Genomic DNA, 27395 nt, shown 5'->3' with positions numbered 1-27395 from the left:
GAAATGAGTTTTAATAGGCTGGAAGTGGCGAGTGAACTTCACCACCCTTTGCTAGTAAACTTAATTTTGTATTAGTCACCCATGTAACATGGATAGGTTAACTCAAAGTGAGGTGGTTTTCACGAGGAGTGGGGTGATAATCACGAGGAGAGGAGAAATGATTTCAGGGAGTGGGTAAAACGATCCAGAAAAGGAAACTCGTGTATATGCCATGTCACCAAAGCACTCTAAGCCTTTACCACAAAGAAAATATTATGTAATGGGCTCGACTTCATTTGCACCATCACTCATTTCCAAAAAAGCAGTTAGAGTAAGGACAAGCTATACCTATCAAACCATCTAGGGTGCCATCGAGACGTTTTGAACCTTGTTTGCAGGTGCTACAGAACGAAGCTACAGGAAGGTCTGAAATGCTACATTAGGGTCGAGAAGGAGCCATAGGAGTAATTGAAGGGTGAAGGGGACCCACAGTGACCCAAAACTGTCTCCAAACACTCATGCACATACAAAGCTATTTTGAAAAATAAGTGACATCCACTTGCATGAGAATTATGCCTAAAATTGATAGCCTATAATAGACAATTGAGTAGTAGGAGGTCTTTTTGGAAATTATTGAAGATAGAAGCAAAGAAAAAGAGTTTGTTTGATATCAATTCTAGCATCCTTCTCCCTCACTTCTAGAAAGGATTTTAACACTGTTTCCACCATTGAGATTGCTTTAAAAAATTGAATTCCACACCTAAGTAACACCAAGGAGGGGAAGTAGAAGAAATGGGGGGAGGATTTAATAGAAGAGGGCCCACAGACACCAAGAGGATTCACCTACACCTTCCTGTAGTGAACATCTTCGAAGACATCAATGGTTGGGTTTCTTTGAATTGTTTAAAGGGTATGGTGATGATATCACTCATGAATTTGTAATGGCATTACATTCTCAAGGAGAAGATAGTGTCACTATTGTTGTTAGAGGATTAGCCATCTAAGTCCTAAAACTATAAGTAGAGTGACCACCTTACACCTAGGAATTTCGTTGAGCAAAGAAGACAAGGCAGTGAGTGTCACAGCCAGGAAAATTTTCTTCATTTTAAAAAAGAAACATGTAGAAGATAAGAATAGAGTGAGAAGAGAAAGTATACCTTACCCCTGGGATGAGGTGGCTTATCATATCCTCAAATATATACATTTTGAAGGGACATTGAGTGTGGTATATGCCTATCATTTTAGGTTACTTCATGAGTTAATATTCAAAGAATAATTGCTTCTCCCTAAAAGACTTAGTGTTCCTCATTTCTTCTTGCACTCAATCATTAAAATGAGCCAGAAGGTGAGGGAAGGAAAGAATAAACATGTAGCCCACCATGGCCTCATGAAGTTAATTGTGATGGATGCTTTGAGCCACTTATGGAACCATGTGCTTTGGACTAATTTTTTGGACATGGACAAGGAGATCTTCATTGAAACCCAAGCCATAACACCTGGAGAAACACCAGCCTCTAGCACTGGAGGTAGGGGAGGAAAAAAGAAGAAGAAGAGGAAGGAATAATAGAGGAAGAAGAAGAAATAAGAACAAAGGAAGAAGAAGAATAGATTAAGGAATAAGAAGAATAGAAACAAGTAGAAGAAAAATAAATCTCTAAGAAGACTTCTGAACCCCAAATAAAAGAGAAGCAAACACATCAAACAAGTCTTTCTCCAGGGAATTCAAAGCAAGAAGTGGTTGCCACATTGAGCACACATGTCAAGCCCAAAAGGAGGAAACTGAGGCAAGGTCCCCTATATTTCAAAACAAGGAAGAGAACCAGGATCAGGCAGGGGAAACCACAACCTCCTTCAGAGGTCCCTATCACTATTGAGGAGTCACCCAGTAAAAAGGGAGAAGTGGGGCCTAGTGAAGGAAAAATTGAGGAGATTACCTCTCCTAAGGGAAAAGAAAAACCACCTGTGACATATGAGAGAAGGCCCACCACCAGGGAAGCGACCTTCAACAAACCCAAGACACAAGGTTCCCTTGAGAAAGCATAGAAATAGGTGCTACAAGAGAAACAGGGGCAGCTACATGAGAAACAAGAAATGCTACAGGAGAAGAAAAAGAAGCTACAAGAAGGAGAAACTACCTTAAAAGTAGATGGAAAATGCCTTAGAGAGCTTCAATAACCTGGTCCATAACCCATCTTAGGGTCCTATTACAAATTTGTTGAGGGAGGAAGGATCATACCTGAAATGTTTGCAGTCCCACTCCTATATGAGTTGGAAATAGAGAAAGGCAGGACACATAGGTGGATGAAAATTGCCAAATATAATAACGTAAAATATGTGGGCCTCATGGAGGAGAAATTCAATGAAATGGGCAAGGAGTTGAGTGATATGAGACTAAGAGAGTCAATTATGAGGGAGTATCTACAGACATAAAACACAAGGTTGAGGGAGCAGCTACAAGAGAAAGAAACACAACTTGCCACTATGGCAAGTCTCTCTATGGAAGCCATACAGTGCAAGAAACCATCCAAATCTTATGTTCTTTTCCTTAAGGAACAGTGGCTGCAATTCCAAATTAAGACAATAGCACAATATGGATCTTTTCCTTTTCAGGACTACAAGTAGTTTATTGAGTTTTTCAAACAAGCTAGTAAGGAAGATAGGGAAAAGGTCGTTGAATTCTATATGCACAATTTCATTCTAACATATTTGAATTTTTTGGATCCCAAATCAAGATTGGGATACATGCAACTAATGGCATTAACATATTGGTTGAATCATGAAGAAGCAAGGGCTGAGGAAGTGAAAAAGGAGATGACAAAAGAAGAGAAAGAACCCTTATATATTAAATCAGAGCTAGTAAGCCCTAAGGCTGTCATCGACAATCATAACCTTATTGCCTCTAATCCTACTTTAGCACCTAGATACATAGCAACCCAAGGGGCTTGATGAAGACAACCAGGAGGGAACCTAGGAAGGCATGTCCACCTCCTTAACTCTCTAACTCAACTTAAGATCACCAAATCCTCACTCACAAGCTCGAATTCACTGATAGTCGAGTAACCCCAAGTGCATGAGCAGCTTAAGGAGGACAAAATCCACAATTTTTGAGATCAAGGAGGGAATCACTCTTATTTTCAAGGGAGCTCCTATCATATACCCTTTTGTATAAATAAACAAGTTGAAAGGCTCATTAGGATTCGAAGTTTTGATTCAGCTAGGAGTAGTTTTTGAGCCTAGGGCTTGACATTATCATTGTTAAATTTCATGTGATGTATGAGACTACTATTTTATGATAATGAGAAGTCGGTTATTGAGTTGCATCTGAGCTAGTTTTATCCAACCTAGAGGCTTTGCTCCCTCTTATGTATTTCATCTTTTCCATCATATTTTATATCATTGTGTTAATGATCAATTGATGCCTGCATGTGGATAGTTACAGGGTTAAGTTGATCTACAGGGGAGGGAACCGCTTTCATCTCCACTTGGACTTCTCCATATTCTCCTTCCACCCTTCAATTATGCTCCCAAAACTTTGTTTCCACAGTCACTCTGTTTAGATAATTAAGGACATCGTGGGCATTCATATTGGTGCAAGACAGACCTTTGAGAGGTCTTGGGCTTGGCTAGGAGGCTTCTAAAACATTCATTCACTCCCTCCTACCTTAATCCACCTCTCCATGCCCTCAAGACACCATATCCACCCTAAAAATGCTCTCAGAACCCCTCATGTAGCAATACAAGACCTCCTGTAGCAACACATGTAGCAGGCCTGTAGCACCATTTTCCTCCAACCGTTTTGCTCCCCACTTCAACCTTAGCTAAGTCAAGATCAATAATGACCCTCAATTTTGATTTAATGATCAATAGAAGCTCCTAGACCACTCCAACCACCTCTTTTACTCACTACAAAACAGAGTAGAATTAGTGTTTTTCATTCACAAGCATGATACAAGTTAGATTTCTAATTTTCAAGCAAATGTGAAGTAGATCAATGATACATGCAAATAGGTTACTAATTTGATGAATTATGCAGGATAGAGTATTTTTAATTTTTCAAGTAGATTAGCCCTTTCTCTTTCATGTAATGTTAATTAGCATCTACAAGTTGAACAAATGGTATTTTCATTTTCATAGTTAAGAATCAGTTTTCGATTATTCTTTCATCAACAAGCTTTCACTATAGTTAAGTTGGGGGAATGGTCTCTTAACACCTTGATTTGATGTCATGACTGTGGATTGCATGAGTAGAACCTAACCTATTGTGCATATAGCACTATCACCTCTAAGTTTGTACGAACCCCAGGTCGGTAATTTAAGTTGGGGAGCCCCTGGGAGTTGTAACACTCTTGGTGAAATACCAGGGCTAACCACTGATACATTTGATTTTTTGGTATAATTTCAAGGGAGAAATAAACAATTTTTGAAATAAAATTGCATTATTTATGATCCATAATCCCTAAGCTACAATTAGTGGGATATATCCATGGTTTGCATGATCAAGGTCCTCCATCCACTTTTAATATCCTTCTTCAAGGGTATAGCCTTCCTATGACCCAAAATTTATATCTAGGGTGAGAACTCCTTATTTTACCTCTTTTGAATAGGGACAACCCATTATGATTTGCTTAATGGATTCCTCATTTACCTTGCACAAGGCATTAAAACTTGTCCCTTGTCAGACACTCTTTTGAAGGGTCTCCCAAGTGAGAGTTGTACTGCTCAATAATAGCCATAAAAAGGTTTGTGTTTTATAGCAACTTTTGTTTATAAATTGGTTTCAAGTGTGTGGATGAATCGATCATTGTTAGGAATTAGCCAAGATTTCACTGTAGTCCATATCAATGTTTGGGAATTGATCTTTTCGAGCTTGGCAATATATTTCCAAAATATTTTGGTTGTAATATTTTGTGGTTGAAATAAGGCTTCAACCTTGTGAAATGATTTTGATGTTGTTGATGCAAACTATTCACATTAATGTCCTTTAATGCTAACATTGCCAATGTGCCAAGGTGATGATTTTGGATCTAATGAAGCAAGATTTTGTAATGTTTTTTGTCAATATGAAATAACCTTAAATTGTGATTGCTAAACATATTTTTCTTGTTCTTCCATTATTTTTATTATGCAGTTTGAGAGGCATCCCATCATCACACCAACATCTAACAAAAGCATAAGCATTAAAAATAAGTTATGAAATAAATGTGTGTCACAATCATGAAGGATTAATGTAAGCAAGATAAAATGTATTCATAGAAACAAGCAAAAGGAAAAATGTGTGCTAAGCATGGGAGAATTATGAAATTCAAACACTAAGAAGAAAAGAAAATATGAATAAGGGAAGTGATTGAATCAAGAGAGGAACTATGGAGAGAAAACATCACATAAAATGACAATGGAAGTGTGCATATATTACCTGAGAGAAGAAGCATGCTAAAGATTGAAAAGTGTGGGAGTGCACAAAACATATAATCATAAGGACTAGTATGCATGAGATAAGAGTGGGGCAGAAAACACATAGAAAAAAGATAAATAGACATGTATACAAAACCAAAAAAATGAAGGAAATCAAAGAATCATGGGACTATTATAGTTCTAAAATGCGAAGAGTCTATAAGTCTAGTATCTAGAACAAACCATAATATGAACCAAGTCAATAGAGAAGAAAATGGGGTTAGAAAAGAGACTCATAGGAAGGTTACATAGTCAAGGATTCAATTGATTGAGACTAAAAAGAATGTACTCTATCGTAATATTTTAGTAGTTGGATTCAAGTGATTGAGACTACAAAACATGTATTGAATTGTAATATATTAGCAAAATGACAACCACCCCTCAAATTCTAACCATATATTTGTTTGAATGTGTATATACGATTGTGAAAATATTAAGTATTATCTAAATGACTAACTAATCTCAAATCATTGTGAAAGGAACAATGATTTTGGGAAAACACATCATTCATCTTGATCTAGAGTGTCATTGAATTTCTTCCTACACTTACACAAATTCTCCCAAGGCAGAGAAGATTATGTATCCATATGCAATGTTAAGAAGGTAACTTTGTCTTCATATATGTATTGTTGCACCTCATAATGGAAATTTAGTTGTCTAAGCTAGTCATTGAGTCATAAAACATTTGTTTGACTATCACTGGGGGAATGAAGGGGAGAATTTCCACTTTCTCTAAGAGATGATCCCAAATTTAACAATGGGGGAGGAGGTGTGCTCAATTTTTTTATTAGAATGGTTTATGAGGCTTCTTAGAGGATTTTTTATTTACAATGTTAAAATAAAAGTGGTTAAACTCTACAACATTTGGGTGATATGGATTTTTGTAAGTCCAAACTCCTCATGTTTCTATTGAAATTGGTAATTCCTTCCTCTAGTACTTCAAATTGGCTCTATATACCATTTTACATGTCACGGTTTATAGAAGAAAGTACTTATAAAGGGTTATGTATAAAGTCATGCAATTTCAAATGAATAATGTTTTGATACCAATTTGATTGCAATATAGGATTGGACTAGTCACACTTCGCACAACCACAATGAAAAATACTAATAATTCATTTAGCATTACAATGTCTTTATAAAGACTTATGTAACAAAAATTAAATTAAGAAAATATGAACAAAATCAAATATACACCATTAGAGAACTCTATATGAAAGCATGCGAGGAAAATAAACTTAGAATTTGGCATTCTTGATCAATGGAGGAAGATCCATAAATTTGAGATTTTCAGTCGATGTTTTGGAATGACCAGTTAGGTCCATCTTCAGGACATGAATAAAGATAAAGAGTATATATAAAAATAAATCGATGAGTAGAAAAATAAATAGATGAGAAATTTGGAATTCATTTAGAAAAAATGTACATCAAGAGCACATGCATTGTGAAGTGGCCACAACTATCCAACTAACCCCATTAAGAGTGCATGTCTCCTCCTTAGAGTTCATAGGTCAAATTTAGATATAAACAGGGGATGTATAACTTTGTAGATTAAGTAGTGAAAGTGTTGCATGTAGGGGGTCCTTTTCCCACAAAAAGGGAGCCTCATACAGATATTTGGTGTTTGGCTAGGCTATAGCATCCATTAGGGTCCTAACCCTTTATTGATTGTTATTAAATTGCGATTATATATCTATTGTTTTTCAATTCATCCTTCTGAAAGATGGAATTTATAACGCCATCTCAATTATAAAATTTTCTAGTTTAGCTATTGTAAATATGTAATTTAGGCCCAAAATATACTCACTAATGTATCTATCATGAATAACTTACATAAAGAAAGTTTACAACAATTAATATAAATTGATATCTATAAGATACTAATAAGGTTTCCTATCATTTATTTATAATTGAAAGAATTGAAATTCATGGTTAGCAAGAGGGGTGTAGAAATGCCTCATATTATGTTTGATTTATGTAATCCAACTCTTCATATTTTATTTTCTTGCCAAAACTAGATTAAATCCTCCCAACTAACTAGGAACAACCTATCTACCTAGGTTTCTTAACCCTATATGCCCAAAGCTCCAAGAAAAAAAATATCAATGATTTAGTATGTAATTAGTCAATAATATGTCTAACAATTCAATCACATAGATCCAAAATAGCTTAATCTAGTGTAATGGCTCCAAATTCTGTTCCAAAATTCCATAACCCCTTAACCTCTCAACAGTTGGAATTCCAGTAAAAAGTTATATCCTTAAAATGATAATTACTTGTGAGCATATTATGATTCTTCTTAGTTTATTAAATTTTTTCTTAATCAAACAATTACCATTAGAATGCAAGAAAAATAAAACAAGAGACAAATGAGACAAGAGATTAGGCTCCAAGACAGGGAAAAATCCCACCAATGGGGGAAACCCATCAATCCTTTATTTATTGAATCAAAAGAAATCCAAGTCATATAACCACGGTACCAAGTGCCAAGTTATAGAAATTCCTTGTAGATTCAAACTGATAATTGTAATTTACTAAAACAATAGACTTGAATCATTGCAAAATCATGAAGCATATAAGAGAAAGGATTTAATCAACACATTACACAATGATTTCCTAGGGAAAGCCACAGCTAAAAACCCCTGCTATCTGTATATTGCATTAGTAAAAAAATACGAGAATATTACAATGTTTTTCTCAAGCCTGAGAAACCTCTGCACCATCTCTATCTATCTCACAACTTCCTGGACAAGCTCAAGCCACTACTTAACCAAATTGTGTCTTACCTCTCTCCCTATTTCCTTACGTTATTTCCTTGGGAATTAACCCCTATTAATTAGGGAAATTCCTCAACTGGAATTGCGCAATCCTTATAGGCCTTCTTGTGACTGCATGCACCACCTATATAATTTGAATGATTATACAATTGATAATACACTTTCCCTGAACTCCAATATCAACTGGGTAACTCTCAGATCTGACATGCATGAGTTATTTATGAGTGAATTATCAGTTACCTAGTTGATCACTGCGGGCAACACCACACTACTAGACTTCCCACTAATACCTCCAACGTTTGGAACTAGTTTAACTGACTTTAAGTGATTTAAACTAAATTAATTAATTACAACTCAAAACAAACTCAACCAGGGCTCCTATAAAGTAGGATAAAATCTACATGACTTAACTTAGACCCTCAACTCAAATTAATTGATCCAACTAAGTCAAATTAACTTAGTTAACTAATACAAGTTTTCATGTGATGTGGAATCACAATTTTGATTCATAATTTAATTCAAGGACAAAATTAAATTAGGATTTTGTTTTTGCATTTTCAACACTCTCTCTCAACAAGAAAGGGATTATTTGCTACCTCGATCCTGCCTCTATGGAAATTGAATTCTCATCTTGACAATCCCTTTGTCAAAATCATCTTGTTCCTTTGTAGGAATGTACTCCACCAACATGATTCTCCTCAGCACACAATCTCGTACATGGTGATATCGGATGTCGATATGCTTGGACCAATCATGAAAAGTTGGATTCTCAAAGAGTTTGATACAACTATGATTGTCACAGTAAATCATTCTAGGATCCATCTACTAACCAAATAACCCTACAAGGATCTTCCTCATCCAGATAGCCTCGCAAGTTGCTTCACTAGCAGCCATGTACTCTACTTTTGTCAAACTGAGTGCAACTTATCTTTGCTTCTTGTTGTACCAAGGAACTATTGTTGACCCAATACTGAATATTCCCCCTGATGTTCTCTTCTTTTCAGATGGACCCCTTACCCAATCTTGCTCTGTGAAGACTTGCAGATTCACTCCCTTTGCCTGTCTGTACCAAATGTTGGGTGTGTGTTATATTCTTTCCACGACTAGCCCCAGGTGCGAAGCCGGGGGGTTAGAGGGAGGGTGGTATCCCCCCTACACGGGGTCCGAGGCAATGCCCCGGGAATTTTTTTTGTACCCTATATTAGGTGGGCGGACCTACCTATGGTTTTGTCATGGATTTCGCACATGGTTTTGGGCATGATGATTTTCTGCCCATGGTATTTTGTGGATCGAGTCAAGGGAACTACGGTTATGTTCTAATCAAGGGTTTATGGATGCTTTGACATGTACATATATGTATTGTAACATTGAAAGGAATATAATGAAATATCAATCTGGTAGTCCTGGCTTTGGGATCCAGGGGAAAATATATGTATATATTTGTTTTATGTTTTATGCTCTCGCCATTGTTTATTTTCTGTTTTTAAGAATTCATTTGCAGGTAATTTATGTACAGGGTTAAAACCTATATTTGGCATTAGAGTTGTTTCAGATTCAAGGGGATGCCTTTACTACTAAGGGGTTTTGCTCAGGCCTATGGTAGACCCTGTTCAGTGGGATATCTACTGGGTCGATTCTTGTGGTGAAAGAATATGGCAAGTAGTGGAAAGATAGAGATCGATAAATTTAATGGTCAGAGTTTTGAGTTATGGAAACTCAAGATGGAGGATCTGCTGGTGGATAAATATGAGTGAATTGTAGTAGATCCAGGTACTAAACCAAGGACAATGCCCGATGAATACTGGAAGAAGTTGGATCAGAACACAAAGAGCACAATATGGTTGTGTATCTCAGATTTAGTATTGTAGAATGTGTTAGGGAATCTTCGGCGAAGGCTTTATGGGACAAGTTAGGCACTTTGTACCAATCTAAGTCTATGGTGAATAAATTGTTCCTATGGAAAAAGTTTTATAACCTGAGGATGAAGGATGGAGACTCGGTGACAGATCATCTAAACGCCTTTAATATTGTGGTAAGCCAGTTGTTATCTGTTGATATTAAAATTTTAGATCAAGATAATTGCATCAGTTTGTTGTGTTCTCTACCAGATTCGTGGGATAGTCTGGTTGTTGCAATCACTAGCAATACAACTACCTTGCAGTTTAATGTAATAGTCTCATTGTTACATAGTATTTTGTCACGCCTCCTACACTTCCCTGTGACATACCCCGAAGTGCCCGAAACATGACCATTATACAGTATACTCATCCATGTATACAGCTTAGAACCCTCCTAAGACTTATTCTTATGTCGGAATCGTTAAAATTTTACGACAAAATACTCATCACCATGACGAGACCGAGCTTCTCCTTCCTAGGGCTCAGAAAACTTACTAAGTTGGATTCATTTGAAGAATGAACTTACATGACAAGCATATGTTATCCCCTTCAAGCTTGTGATTAAAAATAATTGGGGTACTCGCTAGAAATAGCGGGGGGGAAATGAAGATGAAACTTCCTTTGTATAGGCAGCATGTCGCTCTTGAACATGACACTCTTCTGCTCTCATGTTGGGTTTGGGATATCCTCACTTAGTCATTTTTCCTCCCGGTGTTGGGTGATCCATTTTTGCCTTTCATTTGATTATTCCATTTTGTCATCATGACCTTTAGTCCTATGTCGAGTCAGATGCTGCCACACTCGGAGTCGTGTCGCTAGTGTTCAAGAGAAGTCCAATCTACATTTATTTACCTATACATTGTCCGACGCATTGTTACAGTCTTGGATCTCATTCATTTCATTCCACTTTATTCCTTTTTTCGTGTTGATGATGAGGGACTCATCATTGCCCTCCTTCGACGGGTCACTTCTTTTCGACTTCAACTCATTATCTAGGAAGATGACTTAGAAACTCCCTTTCAGTACCTTAGAGATTGCATGCCCTAATGGCAAGTCCTTCACATCCAATGACTGGTCTTCATCATTTGCCTTCGATTGGATGATTCCACGAGTGTTCGACTTTAGCTTCATTATCACATTCACGGATTGTACTATTGTACCTTGAGAGTCATTATCATTATTGGGGGTTTCTCTCATACCTGTTAACGGTCCACATCATTGGCCTGTAATTGGGTGGTTTTCTAGCATGTTTGACTTCAACACATTTATTTTCATGTTAGAATTCATACTTTGATCGGGTCGGATGGAGCGCAAGACCCTGAGTCTTGTCTGATACGACTAAGGTTGCGTGGAGTTATATTTTATTCATGATTGTACACATGTTTCTGCTATACGGATGGTTGTGACCATATCGTGAGACTATACATTTATAATGAACCTTCTACATTGGATGGTTGCGACCATACCTTGGATCTTAGATTCACATATGATCCTTCTCATTTGTATGGTTGTGCACTTACTATGGATCGTTTTCATATAGTATTCACCATTCTGATGGTTGCGTCCATGTTGTAGATTCATGTCTTGATCTCATATATATATATATATATATATATATATATATATATATATATATATATATATATATATATATATATATATATATATATATATATATATATATATATATATATGCGTCCTTGATTTGCAAGTATCCTGACAGTGTGTGGTATCGTCCTTGCAAGAGCTTGTAGAGCATCTAAGCCATCACTCTTCATTTTTCCTTCATGCTTTAGGGGGCATCTATTACATAGTGTTTTGCCATGCCTCCTGCACTTCCCTGTGAAATACCCCGAAGTGCTTGAAACAAGACCATTATATAGTATACTCATCCATGTGTACAGCTCAAATCCCTCCTAAGACTTTGATTGGAAAATACATTGATCTTTCCCTGAAGAAATAGCTCTTAAAACCCTAAAATGAGAGTCATTGCTCTTATGAAGCTTAAAACTGTGATGGTTACCTATTGCACTGTACTTGACCAGTGATGGCATCACTCTATTCCCTTGCATACCCGATGATCCCAAAGAGGTAATTTTCCCAAAGAGGATGAGAAGCTTCGTGATCTAGAAGCTTCCAGAGTGATGAGTTGGAGGTTGTTTTGCATAGATGAGGTCGAATCCTAACAACTTTGCCTCTTGGTCTTATCCATATGGGCTACCTCCTTGAGATGAGGGCCTAATCCTATCTTTGGAGAAGTCCTAACTCCCTTTCCTAGTCTATAAATTCATCCTCTCCCATTCTCAAATGGTTGGTCTATGTCTATTTGCACCCTTATGCTGAGATTGTGCCTAAGGCTATTCATTTGACTCAGAGAAGGAGTGCTTAGAGAGTTTTTGGCTTGGACTTGGATTACCACTCAAGGAGAACATTTCAACATCAAGGCTTTGGTTATAAGCTTCCCTTTATTTCCTAATAATATACAACTACTGGTTCATCTTCCCGAAATATATATGTTCATGTATTATTTCGCTTGACATTCCTTGATCAGTTAAGTATGTTGTTATTGTATTTGCTATTGCTTTAGGCATGCTTTTTTGTCTCTTGATCACTTTTGCAGGTACATAAACACTAATAGACGTAGGAACAAGTCTGTGACACAATCAGTTCGAGGCCCTCAACAAAGGAAATCGGAATAGCATCAAAACGAGGTAGGTCATATTTTTCATTCTTCTTTTCAATTATAGCATAGGAAGATGTCTAGTTGATTGTCACTTCAGTTGCTAGACCCATTCATTATGCTAGAGGAATCGTCTCTATCTGCAGAGAGGATTAACCTTGTCAACAAAATGGCGACTCCACTGGGAAGCTTATGATCCTTTCCTTCTCTTTATTTACCTTGTCAATTGACGAGTTTGATCAACCATTCATTCTTAGACTTCATTTCTTGTCTGTAGTCAGTCTTACTTTCTGGTATGTAACAACCCTAGTGAAAATTCCATGCAAAAATATATAAATACCACAGATGATGGGAAACGTATTCCAAGCTGAATGGTGGGCAAGACATCCTAGGGGGTGTTCATTTGGTTGTTTATGGCTAAGGAAATTAGCAAAGGCAATGGATAAGGCATTAAAGAGGCAAAAAGGTATTTTGGCACATTTATTTATGAAAATAATGGAAATTAGGAGAAAAAGGAGGTGAAAGGTCACAGGTTGCATGTGAGGAGGAAAATAATGAAAATTAGGATAAAAATGAGGCACAAGGTAATAGGTTGCATGTAAGGGGGAAAATGAAGGAAAATAAAAGAAAATGAAGAAAATAGAGACCTCAATAATAAAAAGGCTTATGAGGATCAGTGGGCGAGACTTGGTCAGTTTAGATTTGGAGCTCTCTCATTATTCTCTCTCTCATACTCTTGGACACTTAGAGTTTTCTTGGAGCACTTTGGCATTGGAGCAAGAAAGGCAAGAGGAAGAAAGGATCAAGCAAGGAAAGCCAGGATCAAGCAGCTACAACAAGCTTCATTGTAGGTATCAACTTGCATGTGTAATTTCCTTGCTAGATTTGGCATGCATGAGATTGCATGTGTATTTTCCTTGCTAGATTTGGCATGCATGGGATTACATGTGTTTCTTTTCTACCATGGCATGGGTTTTTCTAGGTGTTATAGTATTTTCAGCCTAGCCTTGCCATTTCTTGATAGCTTTGATGATATGGGTTCTCTCATGCGTTTTGTGGCGGGTGGCCAGATTGGATTCAAAGCTGAGTGGGGTGGATCTCCGAATTGACAAACACATGGTGGTAGTGTTCCCTGAACCAGACTGAGGATGCACGAAGCCACTGGCCTAGAAACCCTTGAATCAGACTGTGGGTTGCGGTAAAGCCAGACTGTGTGCCTCGGTGGGCCTAGGAATCCTTGCTAGTGACCAGCAGGATATACAGTAAAGCCAAGAGGTGGATTTTCTCTCCATTGGGCCTAGTGATTCTGGGATGGAATGCACAGTAAAGCCTAGAGAGTATGTCTCAGTGTAGGGCCTAGTGATCCCTGTATCAGACTGTGGATGCACAGTAAAGCCTGAGAGACTAGGAGGCACTCAAATTCCTCACGGTGTAGGCAGAGAACTTTGGTGGCATCCACATTGAATGGTGTTTTTTTTATGTGTTCTATGAGTCTCACATTCATGCTTTGAATATGGCATGGGGGTGATTTGTTGAAGAGATACTTGGCTCAGCCAATCTATGGTCGGGTGGAACGTGGTAGTCCCATCACCGGTTGGTTCATTGCAATTATTAATGAAAAATTCATTCCTTTGATTTTCATGTGAAAATGTACTGATATATATATGGATTTTGATAGCTGATATGTTTATTGTATTTTTGTTCCTATTATGTTGTTTATATGCACATTTACCCTGGAGGGTGTTACAAGTGGTATCAGAGCATGGTTCAAACACTTGGACTGGATGGGCTCTATCATAGGTAAAATGAAGAACAAAGGTTAAATTTTAGACCTTTTTGTCATATCTGTTATAACTTTTCTTCTGTGGAATATTAGAAGTCAAAATTTTGTCCATACTGAAGGTAAATCCCACTGATAATGTGGTACAAATTTCATATATTGGTTCACAATACTTCAGGGATTATGATCTAAGGAATATTACCTTCCTGAATGCACCTTTAAATAGGTCGCGTTGGCATTTCTGCAATAACTTTTCTTATGTAGGCCTTCAGAATCTGAAAAATCATCCACATTGAGGGGACATAACAATGATTATGTGGTAGAAATTTCAGATATTGGGTCGTAATATTTTAGGAGATATGAGCAGAGGGAGTTCAGCCTTCTGAATGCTCCTAAAATCAGGTCTCAAACAGGTCACACTGACATTTTTGTTATAACTTTTATTATGGGCACTCTCAGGAGCTGAAATTTTTTCCACAATGAGAGGAAATCCCACTTATATTGTGATAAAAATTTCAGACATTTATTCACTATATTGTAGGAGATATTACCAATGTAAATCGAGCTTTCTAGATACTCCTAAAATTGTGCACCAAATAGTATTGTTTTAGTATTTTTGTTATAACTTTTCATCTATGAAATATCAGAAGTTGAAACTTGAAACATAGTGAGGGAAAATACCACTGATCATATGGTTCAATTTCCATAACTTGTACTACTACATTTTATGATATATGCATTGAATCATTCGCTATATTAGTTTGCATGCAAAGTGTTTGATGAAATGCTTAAATGGTTCAATGATTAATTGCATACAAACTGTTTGATAAAATGCCCCAATGAGTATGTTGTTTGTGTTTGGGGATAGAATGGATGTGTAATACTATTGATGTAGTGATATATGCTTACTTTTTTCCCCTGGAAAAATCGTAATCTTTCATTATACTTGAAAAATTACATATTGTAGATGCACGAATGCATATGCTAAAGTCTGTCAGCCTGAGGGCTCAGCAAGAGATCAAAAATATCAGCATATTTACCAGAAACATCACGCAGGATGTTCATTCAAGTCCTTTCTGTTTTATGTACATATTTGCCACGCAGGGCCATTTATATACTTTCTGTCCAAATATAAACAAAAAACTGTACAATAACTTCAAAATTTTATCAGATATTCAGTTCATGGGCTATCCGCCCTGTGGTAATGAGGGTCTATGTAGGGTCGATGGTAATATTGGAATGCATTTGACCCTCGCTGCTCCTGGATCAACCACTCTCCTCGGGGAAGTGACGTGGCCACCTTGGATAGTTCGTCGGCACTGCTGTTATGTTCCCTGTAGATATGATTGCAAGTGATATCATTAAAATGAGCCTTCATATTATTTATTTCATCCAATATATTGTTGAGTGTGTGAGTGTGGCAAGCAGTAATATTATTGAACCAGTCTATAATGATCTTCGAATCTCCATATATATGAATGTTCATGCAGTTATGACCCAACGAGAAATGCATGAGATGACGAAGAGTAATGAGTTCAGCAAAATTGTTTGAGCCAATCCCCAAACCCATTCGGACTTTATAGTAGTGTTGTTCGCTAATGTAAAGGATGAAACCGCCTCCGCATCCCTGCTGTTGGGCTGCACCATCAAAATATGCCCAAGGGGCATTTTTATCGATGTGCGGAGGGTCGTGAGGCCTTCGGGTACGAGGTTGGGGAGGCTCAGGCATATCGTTGTAAGCCGATATGATTAGTGCAGATGTGTGCGGCCAGCTCACAGGTTTGCCATCGAATATGTTCTGGTTCCATGCCAACCAGAGATACCAGCAGATTATAAGAGGGAGGCTCTGTAATTTAGATCCTTTGTGCCTGTGATACCAACTTTCCCAGGCTCTGTTCAAGTCATCGCCATCCCATGTGCCCGTGAAAGTGATAGAATTAGATATGTTTTGCCACAGATCCATCAGGGCTGTACACTTCAGAAAGAGGTGTGGAGTCGATTCAGCTGCTATGCTTACTTTTATGCAAATACTTTTCTATATTAGTTGCATGTAAAGTGTTTAAATAAATGCTTACATGCAAATGTAATAGTATAGTAGTTGTTTGAAGAAAATGTAAAAGTATGGTAATTGTTTGAAAAAAATGTTATTTTTTAAATGCAATAGTATTGTAGTATGATAATATGGATGTAGCTGATCTATGCCCATTTGCATGCAAATAATTTGAAGAGTTGCATGTAAGGAATTTGAAAAGTTGCATGCAAGGAATTTGAAAAGTTGCATGTAAGGAAATGGAAAAGTGGCATGTTTTTAGTTATGATGTTACAAGTGGAATAAGTGCAATATTTTTTACTTAGTCTCATACAAATGTATGAGAAATAAAAATCAATTTATTTTCAAGTATGGTTAAATTTAATAGATATTTGGAGATCCCATTTCCATAATTGGACATTCGAGGTTAAACCATTGTAGTAGCTTCCTCCTTCTACCTTAGTGTGGACCATGGATAGTAAGGGGGTATGCTTATAGGTTGTTAGTATTGGTGAATATTGATTTCAAATTAATAGACATGATGTCTTGATTTTTGGAATATTTGACTGACTGTGTATGAATTATATGTCACTTACATGTTGATTTCATGATACCTACTTGCATCCTTGTATGTTGGTTACATTTTTTAATATTTTGATTACATGTATCAGTCTTGTAGGTTGATTACAAGAATTGATCTCTTATGTTCAACTACAAGCATTTATGCTTAAGTGTAGTTGATTTGGCATTGCTTATGCATATTGTTGGTTGCATGTGGCAATGTGTACAATGGAGTAATGGTTGTTGTTATGCATGTATGGTCGTGGCTATGATTATGCATGTATAGTAGGTCAAACATGCCTTGTGAAGTCATGGTATGCAATTTAGGTCATCATGGTGCTATTAGATGTTATGATGCTAATGTGTTGGCTAAGATAGAATAGCAGATGCAGATCATCATAATGATGTTGCAGCATAGGAATTTGGGGTAAGAGCAGATCTTCATATAGGTATTATATGTTTGATATGTAGGTATGTAAGTTAAGTATTCTTATATGCATTAGGTTTATGTACATGTTTTTTGATGTTATGATTACATTCATGATAGATGTTAGATGATTAGTGTGGTTATATGCACATGTGTCAGATAGTCAAGAATGATAGTAACATGTAGTTGTATGCATTATGTTGTAGCTCTGATACCAATTTGTTGTGGCTCTGATACCACTTGTTGTAGATCTCACCCAGAATATTACAGATCTGATATAAAAGTATAAGATAATGCAAAGAAACCCAGAAATAATATGAAATGATTCTTTATTGATCAAACCCTTAAGGTAGGGCAACACCATACATTCACTCCTTAAGGAAGGAGAACACTCCACAAGCCATATGCATGTTCATACAAGAATACTTCTCTTCATCTTCATATCTCTCCATGTGGAGTCTCTAGCCTTTATATAGGCCTCATACATACAATACCATGCATCATTACCATGGTTCCCTCATACCATCAACTAATACCATGGGCCCATTACATTATTATTAACTACTTGTGGTCCCTTACATGACATGGGTTAACCACCTTATTTATTACTATGGCCCATCTCATTATTACATTATTACCTTGGGTACCTCCCTTGGTACCCCATATTATCCCCCCTAGGTATATAACACATTATTACTGTTTTTTTATATTACATAACATGATGATTATGCTATATGTTGTTGATGAGTATGTTATAGGTTAACTCGTTGATTGTTATATGACATTTAGCTTGATGATTCAGTTTTATGTTGTTGATGAGCATGATATATAGCTTATTGTTGTTATATGCTATTAACTTGATGATTAGGGTTATTTCATTGAGATATTGATGTTATAACTTTGATTGGTCATATGCGTGATGGTTATGTTCATTGCCTTGAAGTCTTGATGTTATATGTATTTTGTTAACCTGGTTTGACCTATGCAAATGGTTATGGTTGCGATACTCAGGTATGAGCTGACATATTTGTGATATGGTGTCATACTAATCTAGACTGATCATACATATGTGATTATTATGCATGAATGACACATGCTTATGAGCTTGTAATATGAACATGTTAGTTAGTTACTGTCATGGATATCATGATTTATGTTGACATGTTGTAAAGTTATATCTCGCTAACTAGATTGATTATGCAGACAAGATAGCCTCCCCTGAGGTACACTAAGGTGTGAGTTTGCTTATGTATTATACTTGGTGTTTCATAGTTGATTATGTCGTTTATTTGGTATTTGATTGTTTGGTGCCTATTATGTCATCTAATTGATTTATATAACATGGTATGTTTGCAAGTGGTTGAATGATTGATGAATTGCTTAATATGAGTATGTGTTCAAATGATTTTGTTTTAAGATTATTGTACTAACATGTATGTGTTGAGACAGTTGATCAGTACTTGAATGTAGTTTATAGTTGTAGCATTATGTATAATGACTATGGATTATGACATGATTGTTTGTAAAAGTTGATTTCAATATGATTGTCTTGATATTTGGAACATGTGGTTGACATGTGTGAGCATGATGCAGGGAGTTGCATGGCAAGAGAGGTTGCCATGAAATCTTGAAGAAGGCTCGGGTTGAGCTTTCCCTGGGAACCATGGGGATTGAGTCATGGTGTTTGTTTTTAGTCTTGTGCTTTTGGTATTTTATGAATTGTTGAGCTTGATTTGTGGCTTTGTTTATGTCTAGTGTATGGCCATACCACTTTGTTTGCGGAGTCATGTTGTTATTGGTTTTTATGGTCTTCTTCTTGTTTGTTTCTTGTCTTGCCTTTTACGTTTTGAGTCTTGGGAATTGGTTGGGAAAGAGGAAAGTTACTGTAGCTCGAGGAGTGCTATGTGGTACCCAAGAGGTGATGTGAAACTCAGATGAAGCTTGGTGTATGAGTAAGCGCAGCGGAAGGTAAGACTACGACAATCGTTTGGACTGGTTGGGTTCATTGTGGTAAATGGACCATCGCAGTAGAGACATGAGAAAGGTAACTAGAAAAGGTAGAGTAAATGGATCTGAGGCGTCAGATGCCATGTCTATGTTGGGAATTGTTGTTCTCAATATCATGCATGTCATGCATGAATAAAGGAAGTTCTCTTAACCTTGACCTTATGTTATCTAAGAATTTTGTTATGATCATGATTTTGTGATGTTTATATATGTATACAGAATATATATGTATGAATGTCATTGTCTAATAGGATCATGATTGTTTTATGATAATGTTTATATATGTATCTATGTATCCATGTATCTATGTTACTATCTCATAGTGTTGTCAGGGATAAGTCTTGTGGAGGAATGATTGCTTATGTAGGAGAACAACATGAAGAGGTTCCTGGTCTTATGAGGAATCAATTGGGAAGAGTAGTCATGACAAATATACGAGGTCAGTATCATGTGGATATTATTTGATATTGTATGCTTGTATTATGCCTATGTCTATGTTATAACAAGCAATATTTAAGGATACATCAAGAAAGTGAAGGCAATGTGGTATGCAACATGCTAGGCACAAGCATGCATAAGACACGTGAAGTAAGGTTTCTTTGTAAGGACAGTATGGTTTTGGATGTGCGGTACTACTATTGTGCATATTCTATATATGTTGTACATGTTTAATATATGATGTGTGCACATGCAGTGTTGTGTATATATAGGGTGTGTACATGTTGATTATGCAGTGTTATGGACAAGATGGTACAGATAGTGTTGTATGAATGTTGCATATTCAATACTAGGTATAAATGGTGCTATGTACATGTTGGATATGTGGTATTATGTACATATTGTATTATGTGCATGATGGATATGTGGTGTTGTGTGCATATGGTTCTATGTGCACGTTGGATATGCATTTTTGTGTACAGATGATGCTATGTACGTGTTGGATATGCAGTGCTATGTACAAGTGGTGTTGCGTGCATGTGGTACATTGGTACCATGTACATATGGTGTGGTGTGCATGATTGCACAAGAGGTGTCGTGTGCGTGTGGTGCTATGTACATATTGTACAAGTGGTGTTGTGTGCATGTGGTGCTATGTACATGTCTTGCATGTGGTGTTGTGTACATGTGGTATTGTGTACATGTGGTGTTGTGTACGCGTTGTACAATTGGTGTGGTGTACATGTGGCATTGCGTACATGTTGTGCAGGTGGCGCCGTGTATATGTGATGTTGTGCACACATTGTGCAGGTGGTGTGGTGTACCGGTGGTACTGTGTACATGTTGTACATATGGTATTGGTGTATTGTGTGCATGTCGTCGGTGTTTTGTTATGGGCATGAGATATTATGTATGTGCATCATGTAGTCATGGTATATTGGTGTGTGTACTCGTTGTGTTAACTATGTGTAGTTACATGTATTGGGTGGTATTTCACATCAAGTATAGATGATGCACTGTGGTGTACACTGGGTGTAGGTGTATGTGTTGTATGTCAGGTATAGGTGCATACGTTGCATGGTGTTGTATGGCATGTGTGGTTGTATGTGTTTGACACACACTATGTGCCTATGCACAAGGTTGAGGAGAAGGCATTGGGTGTTTGTCAGGTGTAGAAACCGAGCCAAAGTGCTTATGGAATAAAGATGAAGGTAGAAGCTAAGGATTGATGAAAGGATAAGTATCAACATTTTAATTCAGTTTTATTATGCATGTGACTTATGATTCTGGTATATGATGATTACATGTGAATTATGATTCTGGTTTATGATCTATGATTCTGATTTATGATCTATGATTCTGGTTTATGATCTATGATTCTGGTTTATGATGGTTACATGTGATTTATGATTTTGATCTATGATGGTTGTGTTTTGAGCTAACCTGATGTGATATCTTTATATATGTTGATTTGGTCAAGTATGCTAGTTTGACTTGTTGTGATAGGAAGCGAACAGGATTGCAAATGTACCTTATTGATGAGCTACCAATGAGGTATGATGTGAATTTATTTCAATTTATTTTAAATCTAATGGAAGTTATGTGCTTGGTACAGGAATAAATGAAATGCCCAGTTGGGTGGTTGAAATCGACTACAAGAATTGGCAGCAACAACAAAATAAATTGGAACATGCAGCAGCATGCTGGTAAAGTATTCAGGAGCAGGGCCATTGTGGGACATTGGTACCCAATAGTGTCCATTGATTTCCATGAGCATGCTATGACCGGTATGATGTGTTGAGGTGGGTATATGCCTTGGTTTTTATATCTTCCGATGCGAGGAAGCCTTGCCAAGGGATGGACTACACAGGATGGGGGTGCTAGTGGAACTTGGAAGGTGAGTGACTGCACGGAAGAGGTGACCGGATTCCTGAGGGACTGTGTAGCAGAGAAGGGAAGGTCATGGATGGATTTGTTTTTGTCATTAGCATTTCCATATGGAATCAGATGCACATTGGGAGTGCGCCCTGGAACAATGAACCAGTAATTGTTCACTAAGAGGACAAGTGGCGCAGATTATAACACTGGACATTGGATGCAGATTTGACTTTGTAGTGGATTCTAGACTTCCTGGGAAGGAGGTGGATCCTATTGTTCCTTTGAGGGTAGAGGTGTGAGCCTCTGGATTCCCTTGTTATATATATGGGCTTCATATTCTCTTATTCGCTAGTTTATCATATGTACATATGTGTATATGTGGTTATTGTAAATACCGTAATGAGTTGTGTTATAAAGCTCCAACATGCAGTATGGTTTTTATCTGGTCATGTTGTCATGATGTTTTTCTTTTGAGCGGGTCATTCACTATAAATACTGCAACGAGATGTGTTATAAATCTCCATGGGCATCATGTTTTGTTTTTAGTAGTCATGTTGGTTATAGGTGTCATTGAACACCGAGGATGGTGTTCCCCCAAGGGGGAGGGTTCTATAACAGCCCTGGTGAAAATTCCATGTAAAAATATATAAATACCATGGATTATGGGACACGTATTCCAAGTTGAATGGTGGGAAAGACATCTTGGGGGGTGTTAATTTGGTTGTTTATGGCTAAGGAAATTAGCAAAGGCAATGGATAAGGCATTAAAGAGGCAAAAAGGTATTTTGGCACATTTATTTATGAAAATAATGGAAATTAGGAGAAAAAGGCGGTGAAAGATCACAGGTTGCATGTGAGGAGGAAAATGAAAGAAAATAATCAAAATTAGGAGAAAAATGAGGTGAAAGGTAATAGGTTTCATGTGAGGAGGAAATTGAAGGAAAATAAAGGAAAATGAAGAAAATAGAGGCCTCAATAATAAAAAGACCTATGAGGATCAGTGGACGAGACTTGGTCAGTTTAGCTTTGGAGCTCTGTCATTATTCTCTCTCTCATACTCTTGGACGCTTAGAGTTTTCTTGGAGCACTTTGGCATTGGAGCAAGAAAGGAAAGAAGCAAGGATCAAGCCAGGAAAGCCAGGATCAAACAACTACAACAGGGTTCATTGCAGGTATCAACTTGCATGTGTAATTTCCTTGCTAGATTTGGCATGCATGAGATTGCATGTGTAATTTCCTTGCTATATTTGGCATGCATGGTATTGCATGTGTTTCTTTTCTACCATGGCATGGGTTTTTCCAGGTGTGACAGTATTTTCATCCTAGCCTTGCCATTTCCTGATAGCTTTGATGAGATGGGTTCTCTCATGCATTTGGTGGGGGATGGCCAGATTGGATTTGAATTTGAGCGGGGTGGATCTACGAATTGACAAACACATGGTGGTAGTGGTCCTTGAACCAGACTGAGGATGCATGAAGCCACTGGCCTAGTAACCCCTGAACTAGACTGTGGGTTGCGGTAAAGCCAGATTGTGTTCCTCAGTGGACCTAGGAATCCTTTACGGTGAACGGCGGGATATACGGTAAAGCCAAGAGGTGGATTTTCTCTCCGTTGGGCCTAGTGATTCCGGGATGGAATGCATGGTAAAGCCTGGAGAGTATGTCTCAATGTAGGGCCTAGTGATCCCTGGATCAGACTGTGGATGCACGGTAAAGCCTGAGAGACTAGGAGGCACTCAAATTCCTCATGGTGTAGGCAAAGAACTCTGGTGGCATCCATATTGATTGGTGTTTTTATTTTATGTGTTATATGAGTCCCACATTCATGCTTGGAATATGGCACAGGGGTGATTGGCTGAAGAGAGACTTAGCTCAACCAATCTATGGTCAGGTGGAACATGGCAGTCCCATCACCAGTTGGTTCATTGCATTTATTAATGAAAAATTCATTCCCTTGATTTTTCATGTGAAAATGTACTGATATATATATATATATATGGATTTTGATGGCTGATATGTTTATTGTATTTATGTTCCTATTATGTTGTTTATATGCACATTTACCTCGGAGGGTGTTACATGGTAGATGCTTGAAGGTTGTTGATTTGAGTTGTTCTTGAAGATTTTTTGTTTTTTTCTTTGCTTTTCTCGCCCATCGCATTTTTAGCCCTGACAGTCGCAATGGTATCACGAATTTGTTGCTTACAATAGTGATGATCATTGCTTTTCTCTTCACAGGTGTGATGATTGCAGAAGTTAAATAAATTTAGGGTTTGTCTTCTTGTTTTCAGTTCTTTTTGCCTTCTCCCAGTGATTTACCAGTGTGATTTTAGTTGACTCTTTTATTGTATGATTGAAATCGCCTTTTAACTTGGTTTAAGTGTGTTTGAAGTTTGATTAGCCTTTTAGGGTTTCTAGGTCTTCTAGGTCATCCTTCATCCACTCGTTGATCTCCTCATCAGAGATCAATTACCTGTGTTAAAGAGTCTTTTGTGTGATTGGTCATCCTTTGCAAATCACTTTTGGTTCTTGTGTCTTAAGTTGGTTTCATTAGTGTCAGATTGAGTAGATACTGTGAAAGTAGCTTAAGTTTCATTTGACAAGAAATAGATTACAAATTGATTGTCTCATTTGAATCAAAAGGAAGTGTTTTCTTTGAGTTTTTGTTTCAAAAAGCAAAAGTGAAAGTGTTTATATTTTCATAGTTTTCGAAGCATTTTTTGTTGCATTCAAATCATTAGTTTCAAAGTGATTTTCATGTTTGTTGTCTTGCTTGCATTCTCTTTTACTAGATTACCTAAAGTGAAAAAGAAAAAATCATCATTCCACTTTAGGGTAGTTTACTTTAAAATCGTTTTTGGGCATTGCATTTGTTGTGAAGTGAAAGATTAGATTTCATGTTTTTCATTTAGCATTGGAAATTTTCATCGATGCATGTTTGCTTGTTTGATGCATGATTTGGATGATCTTCTTCCTTACATAGATAGCTTTCATCGAATTGAAGGATTTCATTTCGTCATGTAGTTGCGTTCTAAGAAGAGGTAACATCGTTAAGGCCTTGAAATCGAAACATATTTCCAAGATCAACTTTAAAATCTATCAATTAATTTAAGAAGCATTTGAAACATTAACGTTAATACTTAGTGGTCTAGGCTAGAGACATGTTCTGACGTCTTTAAAACTTAGCACTTGTTGTTTTCTTCGGCATTAGACAATGCTAGCACAGACTTGTGCTCCCTGTACCATCACGTATATAAAGGGAGACCCCCATAGGTTTCAAACCTTTATCCATAGGAATCTGAGTCTGCCACCTTGTAAACGTGATGCACCGAACACAGCATTCGAGGAGATTTCCTGCACGTACGTCAAGTCCTTGGTAAATTTATTTGCTGAGCTGTATATTGCAGTTCACGGTTACTTGGTACTCCTTTTACCTAGAGTCACCTAAGTAGTCATTTCAATATTTTATAGCTCTTTAAATTTTAAAAGATCATTGAGCAACTTGTCCTTTTAAGCTCGCTAAACCATCGAAAGTGACTAGAGTCACCTTTTCGTCCTTTTCTCGACTCTTAAAAGATGAAAAGGCAAAGTTTTTGTTTCTAAAAATAACTGCCCACTATCAATATGTCGAACCCAAGCAGTTGCTTCTTGGACCCATATTAAGTAATTCCTTATTACTTATAAGATTAAGAAGCCCTTAACGAATCTCCTTTCCTTTTCTGCACTTGAGAGGAAGTCATTGTGGTGGAACCATTTAGTTCATCTCACAGTTCCCCTTCATTGTCTGAAACTGAAGGTTCCCCCCAAGGAGTTCATCTGGAGCTTCCTCAATGACTTGAAGATCAAGGTTTTAAACTTGGGATTGTTCCAAGTATCCAACCTCTGTATTCTTGTCCACCTCCATCAGATTCTTGTTCACCTCAAGAATATGATCCTGATACCCCTGATAATCCTATTCAGACCCCTGAGAATCCGCAGACTCCTAAGATTCTGCAGAGGCTTGTTATTCATACATCGATTCCGCTATTCAATTCTGTTGTGATATCTCCTCAGCATCCTTACAGTCCATATGATCGGCTTGGTATTCCTTTGGAGTTATCTCCTCGCACATCTTGGATTCCTCGTCACCATTTGTTTCCATCTATGGAGTCAGAGGGTGAAATACCAAACTCTCCTCAAGGTCATCAGAAGTTTCCGCAACTCACACTCCTCAGGTGCATGAGGAGCAAGACTATGAATTTCCTCCTGAAGGTTTTCCTTTTGTAGGAAGAACCCCATATTGCATGTTCCCTGAAACCAGTGGACCTTTGCTTCCACATGGTTATACCACCTTAGCAAAATTGGTTTCAGGAACGCCCAGTGCTTCATCATTATACCAAAATCCTATTTGTTCATATAATGCCATGCCTACATCAGGTCCGATCATTCCAAACGTTCCCTCTTGAACTTCTGTACAAACTGCTATCACCTCAGTTCCTATTCAACCTACGATTCTATCACAACCTGTGTCATCGTTTCAACCGACTCTTTCGGTACAACCGACTGTTTCAGGTTGGGATTCAGTTAGTTCTTCTACCCATTCGTCCAATGGACATAATGTGACACCGCTTGGGGGGCAAGGTCTGAATACTGCTCTTGTGTCTGGTGAAGCCAATGTGAGTGGATTACAAACTCACATGGTTGGAGTTAATCAACCTTATTATGGTGGCATTCCTAACCCTGTTGGTCCATCCGGGTCAGATAACATCCAATATTAGCAACCTTATATGGCTCATATTCCACTCCAATAGGCTTATGTCCCATATGGTTCACGAGCCTTGGTTAATTTGTCTTACATTCCTCAAGCAGGAGCTTATGTCCAGCATGTTTAATCCACTATTTCTGGTGGATATGGTCAGATATCCCAAGGAACTGGCCAGTAGCCCTTGCAATAATAAGGACAACCTTTGCAGCAGCAAGGGCAACCTTTGCAACAGCAAGGGAAACCTTTGCAGCAGCAAGGGCAACTGTTATAGCAGCAAGGGAAACCTTTGTCACTGTCTCAACAACCTTTATAGCCACAAACTCAGTTTGTTCAACAATCTACCCAACCTTTGTACTCGCAAGGCCAACCTTTACAACAACAAAGTCAACCTCTGCAACAAGCTCAATATGTATATCCACAAGGTCAGCCCTTGCAAGCACAAGGTCAACCCCTGCAACAACAGGGTCAATCTCCTTTTGTCCAGGGTCAACAGGTTCAACAACCTTATAACCCATATGTTGTGTACAATGCTTATCAATGGCCTTTGGTAGGACAATATCAAACCTACCCTAGACCCAATCCACCTTATGGTCAAGGTAACCCTCAGTGGGGACAAAATCAAGTCCCATATGGACAAAATCCTCCACTGTGGGGGAAAAATCCTTACCAGAAAGGATGGAACCCGCAGTTTGGGTCTCCTCAAAGACCCTATATGTCATTTAACATGCAATTTCCTTTCTTGGCTA

At 37.6% G+C, this 27395-nt stretch overlaps 1 pseudogene; it reads right to left on the bottom strand.

Annotated features, from left to right (window-relative positions):
• The window catches only part of LOC149172280 (F-box/kelch-repeat protein At5g15710-like), a 51151-nt pseudogene extending 23987 nt beyond the window's left edge, over positions 1 to 27164 (bottom strand).
• Positions 27165 to 27395: the final 231 nt, after the last annotated feature.

This window comes from Pinus tabuliformis, chromosome 4_2 (genome assembly GCF_031772625.1).
Source record: "Pinus tabuliformis cultivar Carrire ecotype Pingquan chromosome 4_2, CPIR1, whole genome shotgun sequence".
NCBI classification, from domain to species: Eukaryota; Viridiplantae; Streptophyta; class Pinopsida; order Pinales; family Pinaceae; genus Pinus; species Pinus tabuliformis.
Note: the sequence above shows the minus strand (reverse complement) of the source record. Positions and strands in the feature narration are given on the sequence as shown.